Below are 19,304 nucleotides of genomic sequence, written 5' to 3' on the forward strand. Positions count from 1 at the left end.
TGTCCAAAAGAGCATCATTGTGTTACTACCACCTGCTGTGGTTGGTAAGGCCCATGAGAAAGTGGCTGAGATCTCTGGCCTACTAGCTATAAAGTGAGTTTGAGCTCTGAATTCAGAGATGAGTGTAATTGGTACAAAATGGTCCTCTAAAAGGAGACTCTTCTTTTCTCCAAGAAATGGACCATACTAAATTATTAACTGTGGAGCTGGACACTGTTTCGGAAGGTTGAATATCCTGATGGACCCAACTCCTTGTTGCACATTTGTATTGCACTCTAAGTGCACAAAGAGAAAACTGTTTCAGGGAAAAGATTGGATTTTTCCCTTGAGTGAAAGGATCCTTTCTGCCTCAGGAGTTTTTATTTACACCAGCTCTCCCAAGGGTCTCTCCATCTGCTCCTTCTTTCTCACGGCCTCAGTTAACGTTCTATGTTAAGAGTACAGATTTACATAATTGGCTATTCTTGATTGGAATGGATGTATTTTAACCCACTTTGGGGAGCATATAGTAGAAGACCCACACTGTAGATTTTTGTTAGCTTCATGATTTATCTTTTTCTTTCATATCCTCTCTTTTTAAAAAAAAATTCTGGTGTTTCTTCGGTCTTTATGATTTTTTTCCTTGTTTACTTAACTTGATTATATTCTCTATGAAACATTATAGACACACCCTTTATCCTATATAATTAGAATCCTTCATTTAGTGTATAGATTTTGTGTTAAAGGAATTGCATGGGAAAATTTAATGAAGTCATTTTAGTGAAGCAATTAGCAGTTGTTTTTGTATGTGAACCTTAATTTGAAGCTGGGAGATATCTGTAGAAATAAGATGATGTAGGAAAGTCCAAATGCTCATTTTCTTTTTTTCTTTTTTACATCACCTATGAATATAGAATATTTAAATTGCTCCTACTAGGGTATTTTCTGTATAGTTTTCCTCGAACAAAAGTGGATATCATAGACGATATCTCTTTATATTGATTTTTTGAATGTTTCAATTAGAATCATCAGATTTGCATGAACCAGAGTTCTGGATTGTTCATGCAAAAAACTGTTGAGAATGATTTATGGGACAAAGGTTTCAAATTGTATACCTTTAGTTTTTAAGTAGAGCTGCCACTACCCTCTGAAACTACATCAGAAGATATATTTCAAGCCCTCTTGTTCAGCTCTTCTGAGTTTTTACATAAAGGCTTCTTAACTGGCCATCAGTGAGTAACACCTAGGTCTCTTCCTAAGGTCCTCTCCTAGGTTTTTTACTGTAAGATGTGGGAGAAACAAGAGAAGCATATACTCAACAATGTAATTGTCTTCTAGACACAGGCTTTGATTCCACATCTGTAGATTTGATACTAAGGAAAAAGATTCTCCTCCCCTTCCTTTCTCCATTTTTCTAAAGCTGGTTTCAATTCAAGACAAAAAGAAAGTTCTAAAATTTAAGATTATTTTACTATCAAAGGGACACAATAAAACTGCATTTTCATCAAAATTATAGGCTTATATTTTCTTTTTAAATTAAGCTTAAAAAGCCAACCCCCAAATTTTAGCACAGAAGCTCACAAAGGTTAGGGGCATTGTTTATATAGCCAGGAGGGTTAATAAGTGTTGTGTCAATCTGACCTTGTTCATATGTTTTTTTATTTCAAAATTAAATTTTTATTTATTTATTTTTTAACATCTTTATTGGAGTATAGTTGCTTTACAATGTTGTGTTAGTTTCTGCTGTATAACAAAGTGAATCAGCTATAGTATACATATATCCCCATATCTCCTCCCTCTTGCGTCTCCCTCCCACCCTCCCTATCCCACCCCTCTAGGTGGTCACAAAGCACTGCACTGATCTCCCTGTGCCATGCAGCTGCTTCCCACTAACTATCTATTTTACATTTGGTAGTGTATATATGTCCATGCTACTCTCTCACTTCGTCCCAGCTTACCCTTCCCCCTCCCCGTGTCCTCAAGTCCATTCTCTATGTCGGCGTCTTTATTCCTGTCCTGCCCCTAGGTTCATCAGAACCTTTTTTTTTTTTTTTGATTCCATATATATGTGTTAGCATACAGTATTTGTTTTTCTCTTTCTGACTTACTTCACTCTGTATGACAGTCTCTAGATGCATCCACGTCTCTACAAATGACCCAATTTCGTTCCTTTTTATGGCTGAGTAATATTCCATTGTATATATGTACCACTTTTCTTTATCCATTCATCTGTCGATGGGCATTTAGGTTGCTTCCATGACCTGGCTATTGTAAATAGTGCTGCAATGAACATTGGGGTGCATATTTCTTTTTGAATTATGGTTTTCTCTGGGTATATGCCCAGTAGTGGGATTGCTGGGTCATATGGTAATTTTATTTTTAGTTCCTTAAGGAACCTCCATACTGTTCTCCATAGTGGCTGTATCAATTTACATTCCCACCAACAGTGCAAGAGGGATCCCTTTTCTCCACACCCTCTCCAGCATTTGTTGTTTGTAGATTTTCTGATGATGCCCATTCTAACTGGTGTGAGGTGATACCTCATTGTAGTTTTGAGTTGCATTTCTCTAATAATTAGTGACATTGAGCAGCTTTTCGTATGCCTCTTGGCCATCTGTATGTCTTCTTTGGAGAAATGTCTGTTTAGGTCTTCTGCCCATTTACTGATTGGGTTGTTTGTTTTTTAAATATTGAGCTGCATGAGCTGTTTTTATATTTTGGAGATTAATCCTTTGTCTGTTGATTCGTTTGCAAATATTTTCTCCCATTCTGAGGGTTGTCTTTTCATCTTGTTTACAGTTTCCTTTGCTGTGCAAAAGCTTTTAAGTTTCATTAGGTTCCATTTGTTTATTTTTGTTTGTATTTCCATTACTCTAGGAGGTGGATCAAAAAAGATCTTGCTGTGATTTATGTCAAAGAGTGTCCTTCCTATGTTTTCCTCTAAAGAGTTTTATAGTGCCCGGTCTTACATTAAGGTCTCTAATCCATTTTGAGTTTATTTTTGTGTATGGTGTTAGGGAGTGTTCTGATTTCATTCTTTTGCATGTAGCTGTCCCGTTTTCCCAGCACCACTTATTGAAGAGGCTGTGTCTTTTCTCCATTGTATATCCTTGCCTCCTTTGTCATAGATTAGTTGACCATAGGTGCGTGGGTTTATCTCTGGGCTTTCTATACTGTTCCATTGATCTATATTTCTGTTTTTGTGCCAGTACCATAGTGTCTGGATTACTGTAGCTTTGCAGTATAGTCTGAAGTCAGGGAGTCTCATTCCTCCAGCTCCATTTTTTCCCTTAAGACTGCTTTGGCTATTCGGGGTCTTTTGTGTCTCCATACAAATTTTAAGATTTTTTGTTCTAGTTCTGTAAAAAAATGCCATTGGTAATTTGATAGAGATTTCATTGAATCTGTAGATTGATTTGGGTAGTATAGTCATTTTCAAAATATTGATTCTTCCAATCCAAGAACATGGTACAGCTCTCCATCTGTTGGTATCATCTTTAATTTCTTTCATCAGTGTCTTATAGTTTTCTGCATACAGGTCTTTTGTCTCCCTAGGTAGGTTTATTCCTAGGTATTTTATTCTTTTTGTTGCAATGGTAAATGGGAGTGGTTCCTTAATTTCTCTTTCAGATTTCTCATCATTAGTGTATAGGAATGCAAGAGATTTCTGTGCATTAATTTTGTATCCTGCAACTTTACCAAATTCATTGATTAGCTCTAGTACTTTTCTGGTGGCATCTTTAGGAGTCTCTGTGTATAGCATCATGTCATCTGCAAACAGTGACACCTTTACTTCTTCTTTTCCAATTTGTATTCCTTTTATTTCTTTTTCTTCTCTGATTGCCATGGCTATAACTTCCAAAACTATGTTGAATAATAGTGGTGAGAGTGGACATCCTTGTCTTGTTCCTGATCTTAGAGGAAATGCTTTCAGTTTTTCACCATTGAGGATGATGTTTGCTGTGGGTTTGTCATATATGGCCTTTATTATGTTTAAGTAGTTTCCCTCTATGCCCACTTTGTGGAGAGTTTTTATCATAAATGGGTGTTGAATTTTGTCAAAAGCTTTTCTGCATCTATTGAGATGATCATATGGTTTTTCATCTTCAGTTTGTTAATATGGTGTATCACGTTGATTGATTTGCCTATATTGATGAATCCTTGCATCTCTGGGATAAATCCCACTTGATCATGGTGTATGATCCTGTTCATTTGCTGCTGGATTCTGTTTGCTAGTATTTTGTTAAGGATTTTTGCATCTATGTTTATCAATGATATTGGCCTGTAGTTTTATTTTTTTATATAGTTTTGGTATCAGGGTGATGGTGGCCTCATGGAATGAGTTTGGGAGTGTTCCTTCCTCTGCAAAGTTTTGGAAGAGTTTGAGAAGGATGGATGTTAGCTATTTTCTAAATGTTTGATAGAATTCACCTGTGAAGCCATCTGTTCCTGGACTTTTGTTTGTTGGAAGATTTTTAATAACAGTTTCAATTTCATTACTTGTATTTTTGGTCTGTTCATATTTTTTATTTCTTCCTGGTTCAGTCTTGGAAGGTTATACCTTTCTAAGAATTTGTCCATTTCTTCCAGGTTGTCCATTTTATTGGCATAGAGTTGCTTGTAGTAGTCTCTTAGGATGCTTTGTATTTCTGCAGTGTCTGTTGTAACGTCTCCTTTTTCATTTCTAATTTTATTGATTTGAGTCCTCTCCCTCCTTTTCTTGATGAGTCTGGCTAATGGTTTATCAATTTTGTTTATCTTCTCAAAGAACAGCTTTTAGATTTATTGATCTTTGCTATTGTTTTCTTTGTTTCTATTTCATTTATTTCTGCTCTGATCTTTATGATTTCTTTCCTTCTGCTAACTTTGGGTTTTGTTTGTTCTTCTTTGTCTAGTTCCTTTAGGTGTAACGTTAGGTTGTTTATTTGAGATTTTTCTTGTTTCTTGAGATAGGCTTATATAGCTATAAACTTCCCTCTTAGAACTGCTTTTGCTGCATCTCATAGGTTTTGGATCATCGTGTTTTCATTGTCATTTGTCTCTAGGTATTTTTTGACTTCCTCTTTGATTTCTTCAGTGATCTCTTAGTTATTTAGTAGAATATTGTTTAGCCTCCATGTGTTTGTGTTTTTTACATTTTTTTCCCTGTAATTGATTTCTACTCTCATGGCGTTGTGGTCAGAAAAGATACTTGATATAATTTCAATTTTCTTAAATTTACTGAGGCTTGATTTGTGACCCAGGATGTGATCTATCCTGGAGAATGTTCCATGCACACTTGAGAAGAAAGTGTAATCTGCTGTTTTCGGATGGAATGTCCTATAAATATCAATTAAATCTATCTGGTCTATTGTGTCATTTAAAGCTTCTGTTTCCTTATTAACTTTCTGTTTGGATGATCTGCTCATTGCTGTAAGTGAGGTGTTAAAGTCTCCCACTATTACTGTGTTGCTGTCGATTTCCTCTTTTAGAGCTGTTAGCAGTTGCCTTATGTATTGAGGTGCTCCTATGTTGGCTGCATATATATTTATAATTGTCATATCTTCTTCTTGGATTGATCCCTTGATCATTACATGTGTCCTTCCTTGTTTCTTGTAACATTCTTTATTTTAAAGTCTATTTTATCTGATATGAGTATTGCTACTCCAGCTTTCTTTTGATTTCCATTTGCATGGAATATCTTTTTCAATCCCCTCACTTTCAGTCTGAATGTGTCCCTAGGTCTGAAGTGAGTCTCTTGTAGACAGCATATATATGGCTCTTGTTTTTGTATCCATTCAGTGAGCCTCTGTCTTTTGGTTGGAGCATTTAATCCATTCATGTTTAAGGTAATTATTGATATGTATGTTCCTATGACCAGTTTCTTAATTGTTTTGGGTTTGTTTTTGTAGGTCCTTTTCTTCTCTTGTGTTTCCCACTTAGAGAAGTTCCTTTAGCATTTGTTGTATAGCTGGTTTGGTGGTGCTGAATTCTCTTAGCTTTTGCTTGTGTGATTAGCTTTTGATTTCTCCATTGAACTTGAATGAGATCCTTGCTGGGTAGAGTAATCTTGGTTCTTTCCTTTCATCACTTTAAATATGTTATGCCACTTCCTTCTGGCTTATAGAGTTTCTGCTGAGAAATCACTCTTAGCCTTATGGGAGTTCCGTTGTATGTTGTTTGTCGTTTTTCCCTTGTTGCTTTTAGTAATTTTTCTTTGTCTTTAATTTTTGTCAGTTTGATTACTATGTGTCTTGGCGTGTTTCTCCTTGGGTTTAACCTGCCTGGGACTCTCTGCGCTTCCTAGACTTGGGTGGCTATTTCCTTTCCCATGTTAGGGAAGTTTTCGACTATAGTCTCTTCAAATATTTTCTCGGGTCCTTTCTCTCTCTCTTCTTCTGGGACTGCTCTAATGTGAATATTGTTGCATTTAATGTTGTCCCAGAGGTCTCTTAGGCTGTCTTCATTTCTTTTCATTCTTTTTTCTTTGTTCTGTTCCACAGCAGTGAATTCCACCATTCTGTCTTCCAGGTCACTTATCCGTTCTTCTGCCTCAGTTATTCTGCTATTGATTCCTTCTAGTGTATTTTTCATTGCAGTTATTGTATTGTTCATCTCTCTTTGTTTGTTCTTTAATTCTTCTAGATCTTTATTAAACATTTCTTGCATCTTCTCGATCTTTGCCTCCATTCTTTTTCTGAGGTCCTGGATCATCTTCACTATCATTATTCTGAATTCTTTTACTGGGAGGTTGTCTATCTCCACTTCATTTAGTTGTTTTTCTGGGGTTTTATGTTTTTCCTTCATCTGGTACATAGCCCTCTGCCTTTTCATCTTGTTTATCTTTCTGTGAATGTGGTTTTTGTTCCGCATGCTGCAAGATTGTAATTCTTCTTGCTTCTGCTCTAAATTTATTTTTAATTTACTTGTTTTATTAACTTCTCTTGTAATCTTTTTCTCCTCTCTGTTTTTTGTGTTTTTGAATATATTGTGTTTTTACCCTATATCTTAAATACTGTTTTTGCTACGTTATATTATTTTTCTCTCTAAGACGTTTTATCCTGCTAGTTATTTGTAAGTTTTCTTCACCTTAAGATTTAATTATCTTAGTCCTCTATCTTTTCTTTATATGTTGCTTTATCTTTACTGCCTTTATCTTAAACGAAATATGACTTAGTTTCTAAATCGCAAACAAGAAACAGCATTCTAATCATGGAGAAAACCTGCATACAAAACAGAGAATACTGGAATGTTAAAGTTGAAAGGAGTTAATATTAATATAATATTTTTTCAAGTTAAAATTATTGTAGCCATGACTTGAGATTTCGGATTTTTCAAGTGACAGGTTGTCTGTCTGTGCTTGAATGGAGCAATCCTCAAACTGATTTTTGAGGAAAATCTGGGAGCTGTTCATGGGTTGACCTTTGACTCACTTTCATTCTGCAACAGGGAGCACTATATACTTCTTGGGCTTTCCAATTCTCAGAAAAGAGTAGCAGTGCTAGTCTGAGTCTGTAAGAACTTAGATCTTTCTTATAGCCTCTTTGAAAAGCAATTTGAAAATTTACGCCAGAATTTGAAGTATGCACAGAACAATTCAACACTTAGGAATGAAAAAATATATTTTATGAAAATACTCATAGAAGTATTCAAGGATGTTGTTAAAACACTGTAAGTCATAGCCTAAACTGAAAACAATCGAAATGCTCACTTAGTGCATTTCATTTTATTTAAGTACACACTTTGTATATGTTAAAAAGGATAAGTTGGTCCTCTGGTTCCAGCAACATTAGAGACTGAGCTTCTGAGAGCCCCACTCATTACAAATAGAAAACAATTTAAGATAAAATGTATATTTTAAAACAACTTCAATGTGTATCTGGGAAAAATCTGTAGGAGTCAAAAACAAAGAGAAAAAATAAAAAAGCCAAAATGGTAAGTATGTGGGGTGATGACATGGTCACCTTGGGAGGATTTCAGTCCAAGACACAGGACTAAATAGTTGGAAATAATAATTTAAAAATACATTTAGAAACAAGAGTTGTAGCCTTGGAACCTGGTTCTATAAGGGCCACCTGATAGAAGTTTCTTTTTTTTAAAAGAGGCAAAAGAAAGTTATATAGATTTAGCAATAATTTCTGGGGAGATGGGAGTACAAACGCTCACAATTGCAAATATCATTTAGCATTATAAATAAGCCATTCAAAGATAGCTTTATAAAGTTAGATAAGGATTTGGGGGAAATGGTAGAAGTGGTATCAATTTTGAATCTTCCTGATGAATCTCTTTTTTCTTTTTTTTGGCTGCATTGGGTCTTCGTTGCTGCACATGGGCTTTCTCTAGTTGCAGCAAGCAGGAGCCACCCTTTGTTGCAGTGTGCGAGCTTCTCACTGTGGTGGACTCTCTTGTTGTGGAGCACTGGCTCTTGGCACGCGGGCTCAGTAGTTGTGGCGCATGGGCTCAGTAGTTGCAGTGCATGGGCACTTGGCTGTGCAGGCTTCAGTAGTTGTGGCTTGGGGGCTGTAGAGCACAGGCTCAGTAGTTGTGGCACACGGGCTTAGTTGCTCCATTGTATGTGGGATCTTCCTGGACCAGGGATCAAACTCGTGTCCTCTGCATTAGCAGGCAGAATCTTAACCACTGGGCCACCAGGGAAATCCCCCAAATCTCTTTACAAATGCAGACAAGTAACTAGAATGTCACTTTGGAAAACAAGGGACACTATATGTAATACAGCTAGGAGACAAGGTATTCTTTTTTTTTTCTTTTTTTTTCCAGAGGTAGTATTTTATTTTTTTTAACATCTTTATTGGAGTATAATTGCTTTACAAAGGTGTGTTAGTTTCTGCTTTATAAGAAAGTGAATCAGCTATACATATACATATATCCCCACATCTCCTCCCTCTTGCGTCTCCCTCCCATCCTCCCTATCCCACCCCTCTAGGTGGTCACAAAGCACCGAGCTGATCTCCCTGTGCTATGTGGCTGCTTCCCACAAGCCATCTATTTTACATTTGTTAGTATAAATAAGCCCATGCCACTCTCACTTTGTCCCAGCTTACCCTTCCCCCTCCCTGTGTCCTCAAGTCCATTCTCTACGTCTGCGTCTTTATTCCTGTCCTGCCCCTAGGTTCTTCAGAACCTTTTTTTTTTTTTAGATTCCATATATATGTGTTAGCATATGGTACTTATTTTTCTCTTTCTGACTTACTTCACTCTATATGACACTCTCTAGGTCCATCCACCTCACTACAAATAACTCAGTTTCATTTCTTTTTATGGCTGAGTAATATTCCATTGTATATATGTGCCACATCTTCTTTATCCATTCTTCTGTCAATGAACACTTAGGTTGCTTCCATGTCCTGGCTATTGTAAATAGAGCTGCAGTGAACATTGAGGTACATGTCTCTTTTTGAATTATGGTTTTCTCAAGGTATATGCCCAGTAGTAGGATTCCTGGGTCATATGGTAGTTCTATTGTTAGTTTTTTAAGAAACCTCCATAATGTTCTCCATAGTCGCTGTATCAATTTACATTCCCACCAACAGTGCAGTAGGGTTCCCTTTTCTCCACACCCTCTCCAGCATTTATTATTTGTAGATTTTTTGATGATGGCCATTCTAACTGGTGTGAGGTGGAACCTCACTGTAGTTTTGATTTGCATTTCTCTAATGATTAGTGATGTTGAGCATCCTTTCATGTGTTTGTTGGCAATCTGTATATCTTCTTTGGAGAAATGTCTATTTGGTCTTCTGCCCATTTTTGTATTGGGTTGTTTATTTTTTTGATACTGAGCTGCATGATCTGCTTGTAAATTCTGGAGATTAATCCTTTGTCAGTTGCTTCATTTGCAAATATTGTCTCCCATTCTGAGAGTTGTCTTTTTGTCTTGTTTATGGTTTCCTTTGCTGTGCAAAAGCTTTTAAGTTTCATTAGGTCCTAGTTGTTTATTTTTGTTTTTATTTCCATTTCTCTAGGAGCTGGGTCAAAAAGGATCTTGCTGTGATTTATGTCATAGAGTGTTCTGCCTATGTTTTCCTCTAAGAGTTTGATAGTGTCTGGCCTTACATTTAGGTCTTTAATCCATTTTGAGTTTATTTTTGTGTATGGTGTTAGGGAGTGTTCTAATGTCATTCTTTTACATGTAGCTGTCCAGTTTTCCCAGCACCACTTATTGAAGGGCTGTCTTTTCTCCATTGTATATTTTTGCCTCCTTTATCAAAAATAAGGTGATCATATGTGCATGAGTTTATCTCTGGGGTTTCTATCCTGTTCCATTGATCTGTATTTCTGTTTTGAGACAAGGTATTCTTAAACCACAGATGAGAAGAGGTAAGGACAAAACATGACATTCTGTAATCTGTGACTAGGCAAGCATAAAGAGCAAAACACAAGAGTATTTCAAAATAATCAAACAGGTTCTTACTGGAAAATACCATAGGCCAATTTGAGAACAGCGGCTGAAATGGGAAAAAGTTTTTATACACACCAATCTGAGGATGAGTGCAAGGGATATAGTAAGGTCTGAAAAGGTCAGAGCAGCACTATTGACTTTTAAAACTAAACACAAATCTTTGAGAAACTGACAGAAAGATAATCTAAATTAGGCAGAGCAGTGATAGTAGGACCAGAAAGAAAAGGTTTATATAAAAGTGGAGGAGAAGAGACTTCCCTGGTGGCACAGTGGTTAAGAATCTGCTTGCCAATGCAGGGGACATGGGTCTGAGCCCTGGTCTGGGAAGATTCCACATGCCATGGAGCAACTAAGCCCATGAGCCACAACTACTGAGCCTGCACTCTAGAGCCCACGAGCCACAACTACTGAGCCCACATGCCACAACTACTGAAGCCCATGTGCTTAGAGCCCATGCTCTGCAACAAGAGAAGCCACCACAATGAGAAACCCGCACACCACAATGAAGATTAGCCCTTATTCACCACAACTAGAGAAAACCCACGCACAGCAACAAAGACCCAACACAGCCAAAAATAAATAAATAAATTAATTAATTTAAAAAAATGTTTAAAAAATTTTTTTAAAAAGTGGAGGAGGGGAACAGAGTCAAGAGATTGTCAGAAAGTAAGGAGCTGTATCTTTTAACACTTCATTAAAACTACAAGGCAGAGTTCTAGATAAGTGATGCTAGAAAAGTTATAATGGTCCATCTAAACCTCCTATAAGTTAAGGAAAATGAATTTGATTCAATGTAAAACAGTTATTAAAAAAAAGATAATAAGGAGTATAACAATGTCCCTACAGAAAACTGAAGCTAGAAAGACATGCCCACAAAATGAATTCAAAATATAACATGATAACCTAGCATTTCAAAACAAGCTAGAAATTAATATATTAAAGAGCAGCATCAATAGAATAAAATGAATGAAAAATGAAATAATATAAGTCAGGAAAGAATTTGTAATCAAAGAAAACAAAAAAATATTATTTCAGTATTGAAGACTAAACTTGAGCAAACATGAGAATAAGTGAATAAAACCATTAACACCTGAAGATAAATAGTAAGCAAAAAGAAAAAGAAATGCAGAAAGAGAAAGGAATTCAAGAAAAAGTGAAAGATGAGGATAGGCAAAGAAGGTCCAGCATGTACATAGTTAGGAATCCCTTAATAAGAAAACCAAAACAATGGAAAAGAGCAAACAGTAAAAGCTATAACTCAAGAAAATGTTTTTGAAATTAAAAATAAAATAATACAATACACTGAAAGAGCTTACCATATATCTGTTGAAATTTGGCATAGGATTATGTCATTTAAAATATGCATAGAGTTCAAGTCATATTATAGTAAAGTTACTGGAATATAAAGAAAAAGAAAATAAAAACTAAGAAAAAAGACCAACACATTTATCAAGAAAAGAAATTCTGATGTCATCAAACTGCTTGACAGTAATACTTTACACCAGAAAACAATGGAGAATCATGTTAAAGATACTCAGTAAAAGAAAGTGTGAGCCAATCATTTTCTTGCAGCCAAAATGACTCTCTGATATAAAAGTTGCACCCAAACTGCTATGAATATGCAATAATTCAGGGAATATATTTTTTCCTGAGGTATGTACTAGAGAATGCACTTCAGGCAGCAATAAAGAATGAAAGAAAATTGACAAAAGTGCTGGTGATAAATACTAAAAATATATTTACATGTAGAACTAATACCAAATGGTAGTTATATAAGAGAAAGTGTAGTATGCAGTCGCTACATAGTCTGAAAATTATGATATACCATTACTATCAAAATATAAGGAAAGTAAGAAAAATATACGAAAAGTATAAAAAGCTTACTAATTACTTTATGGTTATTATTAGGAGTAATTAATATTATTTCAAACCAGATGCTGGGGGAAATGCAAGGAAAAGAAAAGAGGTTATTATCTTGTAATATTGCTCATAGTGGGGACCAAATAGGAAATAACCAAAAAGTGGAGGTTGTTAAGTATATTATATAACATAAAACAATATGGCAGAGATTGGTTCGAGATGGCAGAGTAGAAGGATGTGCGCTCACTCCCTCTTGCAAGAGCCCTGGAATCACAGCTAACCGCTGAACAATCATTGACAGGAAGACACTGGAACTCACCAAAAAAGATACCCCACATCCAAAGACAAAGGAGAAGCCAGAATGAGACGGTAGGAGGGGAGCAATCACAGTAAAATCAAATCCCATAACCACTGGGTGGGTGACTCACAAACTGAAGAACAGTTATACCACAGAAGTCCACCCACTGGAGTGAAGGTTCTGAGCCCCATGTCACGCTTCCCAACCTGGGGGTCCGGCAATGGGAAGGTGAATTCCCAGAGAATCAGCCTTTGAAGTCTAGCAGGATTTGATTGCAGGACTTTGACAGGACTGGGGGAAACAGAGACTCCACTCTTGGAGGATGCACACGAAGTAGTGTGCGCATCAGGACACAGGGGAAGGAGCAGTGATCCCATAGGAGACTGAACCAGACCTACCTGCTAGTGTTGGAGGGTCTCCTGCAGAGGCGGGGGGTGACCTGGCTCACCATGAGGACAAGGACACTGGCAGCAGAAGTTCTGGGACGTACTCCTTGGCGTGAGCCCTCCCAGAGTCTGCCATTAGCCCCACCAAAGAGCTAGGTAGGCTTCAGTGTTGGGTCGCCTCAGGCCAAACAACCAACAGGGAGGGAACCCAGCCCCACCCATCAGCAGACAAGTGGATTAAAGTATGACTGAGCTCTGCCCACCAGAGCAACAGCCAGCTCTACCCACCACCAGTCCCTCCCATCAGGAAACTTGCACAAGCCTCTTAGATAGCCTCATCCACCAGAGGGCAGACAGCAGAAGCAAGAAGAACTACAATCCTGCAGCCTGTGGAACAAAAACCACATTCACAGATAGAGAGACAAGATGAAAAGGCAGAGGGCTATGTACCACATGAAGGAAAAAGATGAAACCCCAGAAAACAACTAAATGAAGTGGAGATAGGCAACCTTTCAGAAAAGGAATTCAGAATAATGATAGTGAAGATGATCCAGGACCTTGGAAAAAGAATGGAGTCAAAGATCGAGAAGATGCAAGAAATATTTAACAAAGACCTAGAAGAATTAAGGAACAAACAAACAGAGATGAACAATACAATAACTGAAATGAAAAATATACTAGAAGGAATCAATAACAGAATAACTGAGGCAGAAGAACGGATAAGTGACCTGGAAGATAGAATGGTGGAATTCACTGCTGTGGGACAGTATAAAGAAAAAAGAACGAAAAGAAATGAAAACAATCTAAGAAACCTCTGAGACAACATTAAATGCACCAACATTCGCATTAAAGGGGTCCCAGAAGGAGAAGAGAGAGAGAGAAAGTACCTGAGAAAATATTTGAACAGATTATAGTCGAAAACTTCCCTAACATGGGAAAGGAAATATCTACCCAAGTCCAGGAAGCACACAGAGTCCCATACAGGATAAACCCAAGGAGAAACATGGCGAGGCACATAGTAATCAAACTGGCAAAAATTAAAGGCAAAGAAAAATTATCGAAAGCAGCAAGGGGAAAATGACAAATAACATACAAGGGAACTCCCATAAGGTTAACAGCTGATTTCTCAGCAGAAACTCCACAAGCCAGAAGGGAGTGGCATGACATATTTAAAGTGATGAAAGGGAAGAACCTACAACCAAGATTGCCTGGCAAGGATCTCATTCAGATTCGATGGATAAATCAAAAGCTTTACAAACAAGCAAAAGCTAAGAAAATTCAGCGCCATCAAACAAGCCCTACAACAAATGCTAAAGGATCTTCTCTAAGTGGGAAACACAAGAGAAGAAAAGGACCTACAAAAACAAACCCAAAACAATTAAGAAAATTGTCATAGGAACATACATATTGATAATTACCTTAAATGTGAATGGATTAAATGCTCCAACCAAAAGACAGAGGCTCACTGAATGGATACAAAAACAAGACCCATATATATGCTGTCCACAGGAGACGCACTTCAGACCTAGGGACACATTCAGACTGAAAGTGAGGGGATTGAAAAAGATATTCCATGCAAATGGAAATCAAAAGAAAGCTGGAGTAGCAATACTCATATCAGATAAAATAGACTTTAAAATAAAGAATGTTACAAGAGACAAGGAAGAACACTACATAATGATCAAGGGATCAATCCAAGAAGAAGATATAACAATTATAAATATATATGCACCCAACATAGGAACACCTCAATACATAGGCAAACGCTGACAGCTATAAAAGAGGAAATAGACAGTAACACAATAATAGTGGGGGACTTTAATACCTCACTTATACGAATGGACAGATCATCAAGACAGAAAATTAATAAGGAAACACAAGCTTTAAATGACACAATAGACCAGATAGATTTAATTGATATTCATGTGACATTCCATCCAAAAACAGCAGATTACACTTTCTTCTCAGGTTCACACAGAACATTTTCCAGGACAGATCACATCTTGGGTCACAAATCAAGCCTTGGTAAATTTAAGAAAATTGAAATCATATCAAGCATCTTTTCTGAGCACAACGCTATGAGATCAGAAATAAATTACAGGGAGAAAACCGTAAAAAAACCCAAACATATGGAGGCTAAACAATACTTTACTAAATAACCAAGAGATCACTGAAGAAGTCAAAAAGGAAATCAAAAAATACCTAGAGACAAATGACAATGAAAACATCCAAAACGTATGGGATACAGCAAAAGCAGTTCTAAGAAGGAAGTTTATAGCAATACATCCTACATCAAGACACTAGAAAAATCTCAAATAAACAATCTAACCTTACACCTAAAGGAACTAGAGAAAGAAGAACAAACAAAACCAAATGTAGTAGAAGGAAAACAGTCATAAAGATCAGAGCAGAAATAAATGAAATAGAAACAAAGAAAACAATAGCAGAGATCAATAACACTAAAAGCTGGTTCTTTGAGAAGATAAACAAGATTGATAAACCTTTAGCCAGACTCATCAAGAAAAACAAGGAGAGGACTCAAAACAATAAAATTAGAAATGAAAAAGGAGAAATTACAATGGACACCGCAGAAATACAAAACATCATGAGAGACTACTATAAGCAGCTCTATGCCAATAAAATAGACAACCTGGAAGAAATGGACAAATTCTTAGAAAGGTATAACCTTCCAAGACTGAACCAGGAAGAAATAGAAAATATGAAGAGACCAATCACAAGTAATGAAATTGAAACTGTTATTAAAAATATTCCAACAAACAAAAGTCCAGGACCAGACGGCTTCACAGGTGAATTTTTTCAAACATTTAGAGAAGAGCTAACACCCATCCTTCTAAAACTCTTCCAAAAAAACTGCAGAGGAAGGAACACTCCCAAACTCATTCTACGAGGCCACCATCATCCTGATACCAAAACCAAACAAAGATACTACAAAAAAAGAAAATTACAGACCAATATCACTGATGATTATAGATGCAAAAATCCTCAACAAAATACTAGCAAACAGAATCCAACAACACATTAAAAGGGTCATAAACCATGATCAATTGGGGTTTATCTCAGGGAAGCAAGGATTCATCAATATATGCAAATCAATCAATGTGATACACCATATTAACAAATGGAAGAATAAAAACCATATGATCACCTCAGTAGATGCAGAAAAAGCTTTTGACAAAACTCAACACCCATTTATGATAAAAACTCTCCAGAAAGTGGGCATAGAGGGAAACTTAACATATTAAAGGCCATATATGACAGACCCACAGCAAACATCATCGTCAATGGTGAAAAACTGAAAGCATTTCCTCTAAGATCAGGAACAAGACAAGGATGTCCACTCTCGCCACTATTATTCAACATAGTTTTGGAAGTTATAGCCATGACAATCAGAGAAGAAAAAGAAATAAAAGGAATACAAATTGGAAAAGAAGAAGTAAAACTGTCACTGTTTGCAGATGACATGAAACTATACATAGAGAATCCTAAAGATGCCACCAGAAAACTACTAGAACTAATCAATGAACATGGTAAAGTAGCAGGATACAAAATTAATGCACAGAAATCTCTTGCATTCCTATACACTAATGATGAAAAATCTGAAAGTGAAATTAAGGAAACACTCCCATTTACCACTGCAACAAAAAGAATAAAATACCTAGGAATAAACCTACCTAAGGAGACAAAAGACCTGTATGCAGAAAACTATAAGACACTGATGAAAGAAATTAAAGATGATACCAACAGATGGAGAGATATACCATGTTCTTGGATTGGAAGAATCAATATTGTGAAAATGACTATACTACCCAAAGCAATCTACAGATTCAATGCAATCCCTATCAAATTACCAATGGCATCTTTTACAGAACTATAACAAAAAATCTTAAAATTTGTATGGAGACACCAAAGACCCTGAATAGCCAAAGCAGTCTTGAGGGAAAAAACGGAGCTGGAGGAATGAGACTCCCTGACTTCAGACTATAATACAAAGCTACAGTAATCCAGACACTATGGTACTGGCACAAAAACAGAAATATAGATCAATGGAACAGTATAGAAAGCCCAGAGATTAACCCACGCACCTATGGTCAACTAATCTATGACAAAGGAGGCAAGGATATACAGTGGAGAAAAGACAGTCTCTTCAGTAAGTGTGCTGGGAAAACCAGACAGCTACATGTACAAGAATGAAATTAGAACACTCCCTAACATCATACACAAGAAAACTCAAAATGGATTAAAGACCTAAATGTAAAACTGGACACTATAAAACTCTTAGAGGAAAAACATAGGAAGAACACTCTTTGACATCAATCACAGCAAGATCTTTTTTGACCCACCTCCTAGAGAAATGGAAATAAAAACAAAAATAAACAAATGGGACTTAATGAAACTTAAAAGCTTTTGCACAGCAAAGGAAACCATAAACAAGATGAAAATACAACCCTCAGAATGGGAGAAAATATTTGCAAAGGAATCAACGGACAAAGGATTAATCTCCAAAATATAAGAACAGCTCATGCCGCTCAATATTAAAAAAACAAACAACCCAATCAATAAATGGGCAGAAGACCTAAACAGACATTTCTCCAAAGAAGACATACAGATGGCCAAGAGGCATATGAAAAGCTGATCAATGTCAGTAATTATTAGAGAAATGCAAATCAAAACTACAATGAGGTATCACCTCACACCAGTTAGAATGGGCATCATCAGAAAATCTATAAACAACAAATGCTGGAGAGGGTGTGGAGAAAAGCGAACCCTCTTGCACTGTTAGTGGGAATGAAAATTGATACAGCCACTATGGAGAACAGTATGGAGGTTCTTTAAAAAATGAAAAATAGAATTACCATATGACCCAGTAATCCCACTACTGGTTATATACCCAGAGAAAATCATAATTCAAAAAGACACATGCACCCCAATGTTCATTGCAGCAGTATTTACAATAGCCAGATCTTGGAAGTAGCCTAAATGCCCATCGACAAATGAATGGATAAAGAAGATGTGGTATATATATACAATGGAATATTACTCAGCCATAAAAAGGAATGAAACTGGGTCATTTGTCTAGATGTAATGGACTTAAAGGCTGTCATACAGAGTGAAGTAAGTGAGAAAGAGGAAAACAAATATTGTATACTAACACATATATGTGGAATCTAGAAAAATGGTACAGATGAACTGGTCTGCAAGGCAGAAATAGAGACACAGGTGTAGAGAACAAATGTATGGACACCAAGGGGGGAAAGCGGCAGGGGGGTGTGTGGTGGTGGGATGAATTGGGAGATTGGGGTTGACCTATTTACACTAATATGTATAAAATAGATAACTAATAAGAATATGCTGTATAAAAAAAAAAAACAACAATATGGCAGAGTTGAAGCCAAAATATTGATCATATCAAAAAATAAAAAAAAGGTTAATAGACATAAATTTTTTTTTCTGATTGGCAAACTAATAACATCTAACGCTATGTTATATATGAGACACACCCAAAGCACAGAGATTCAGAATGGTTGAAAATAAAATAATTGTCAAAGATATATCAAGCACAGACAAATAAAGCAATGGTCAAAATTTTGATAGCTGACAAGGTAGAATTTAAACCAAGAATAATAAAAAAGTGATAAAGATACTTTATAAGGCTAAAGGCTAAAATTCACAATGAAAATATTAAAGTTACCTACATTTATATACTCACAGAAACATCTTTCATTCTACAGGAGATTGAATGGAAATAGTCCAAATTTAATAATATTTTAAAAATTTAACACTTTTAAAATGCAAAACAGATGATTAGACTGAAAATTAATGATGCTATAGGACAAAGCCAGCAAATATTTTCTGGAAAGGGCCAGCTAGTAAATATCTTAGATTTTTGGGCCATAGTGTCCCGTTGCAAGTACTCAACTCTGACATTGTAGTGCCAAAGCAGCCAAAGATAATACATGAATAAATAGGTGTGGCTCTTTTCCAAGAAAACTTTATTTACAAAAGCAGGCTGGGCCAGACTGTAGTTTGCTAACTAGCCCCTGATATAGAAAACTAAAAAATATCATCAAATATATGTATATGCATATATCTTTCTATGTAATTAAATAGATTATATATAGCTATCTAATTATATATATATATAATTTTCTAGTGTGTGAGGAACATGCAGAAAAATTGAGCCTAATGTAGGCCATAGAAAAATTCATTAATTCCAAATATTAGATATATTACAGGAGCATTTTCTTACCATAATGCAATAAAACCAGGAATTAATCACCTAAAAAACTCACAAAACATTGTAATATGTGGAAACTTATGCCATTAAATCCTACATCTGTAAGACTAAAAAAAAATGGAAAATAAA

The sequence above is a fragment of the Eschrichtius robustus genome, chromosome 2 (assembly GCF_028021215.1).
Source record: "Eschrichtius robustus isolate mEscRob2 chromosome 2, mEscRob2.pri, whole genome shotgun sequence".
Taxonomy (NCBI): domain Eukaryota; kingdom Metazoa; phylum Chordata; class Mammalia; order Artiodactyla; family Eschrichtiidae; genus Eschrichtius; species Eschrichtius robustus.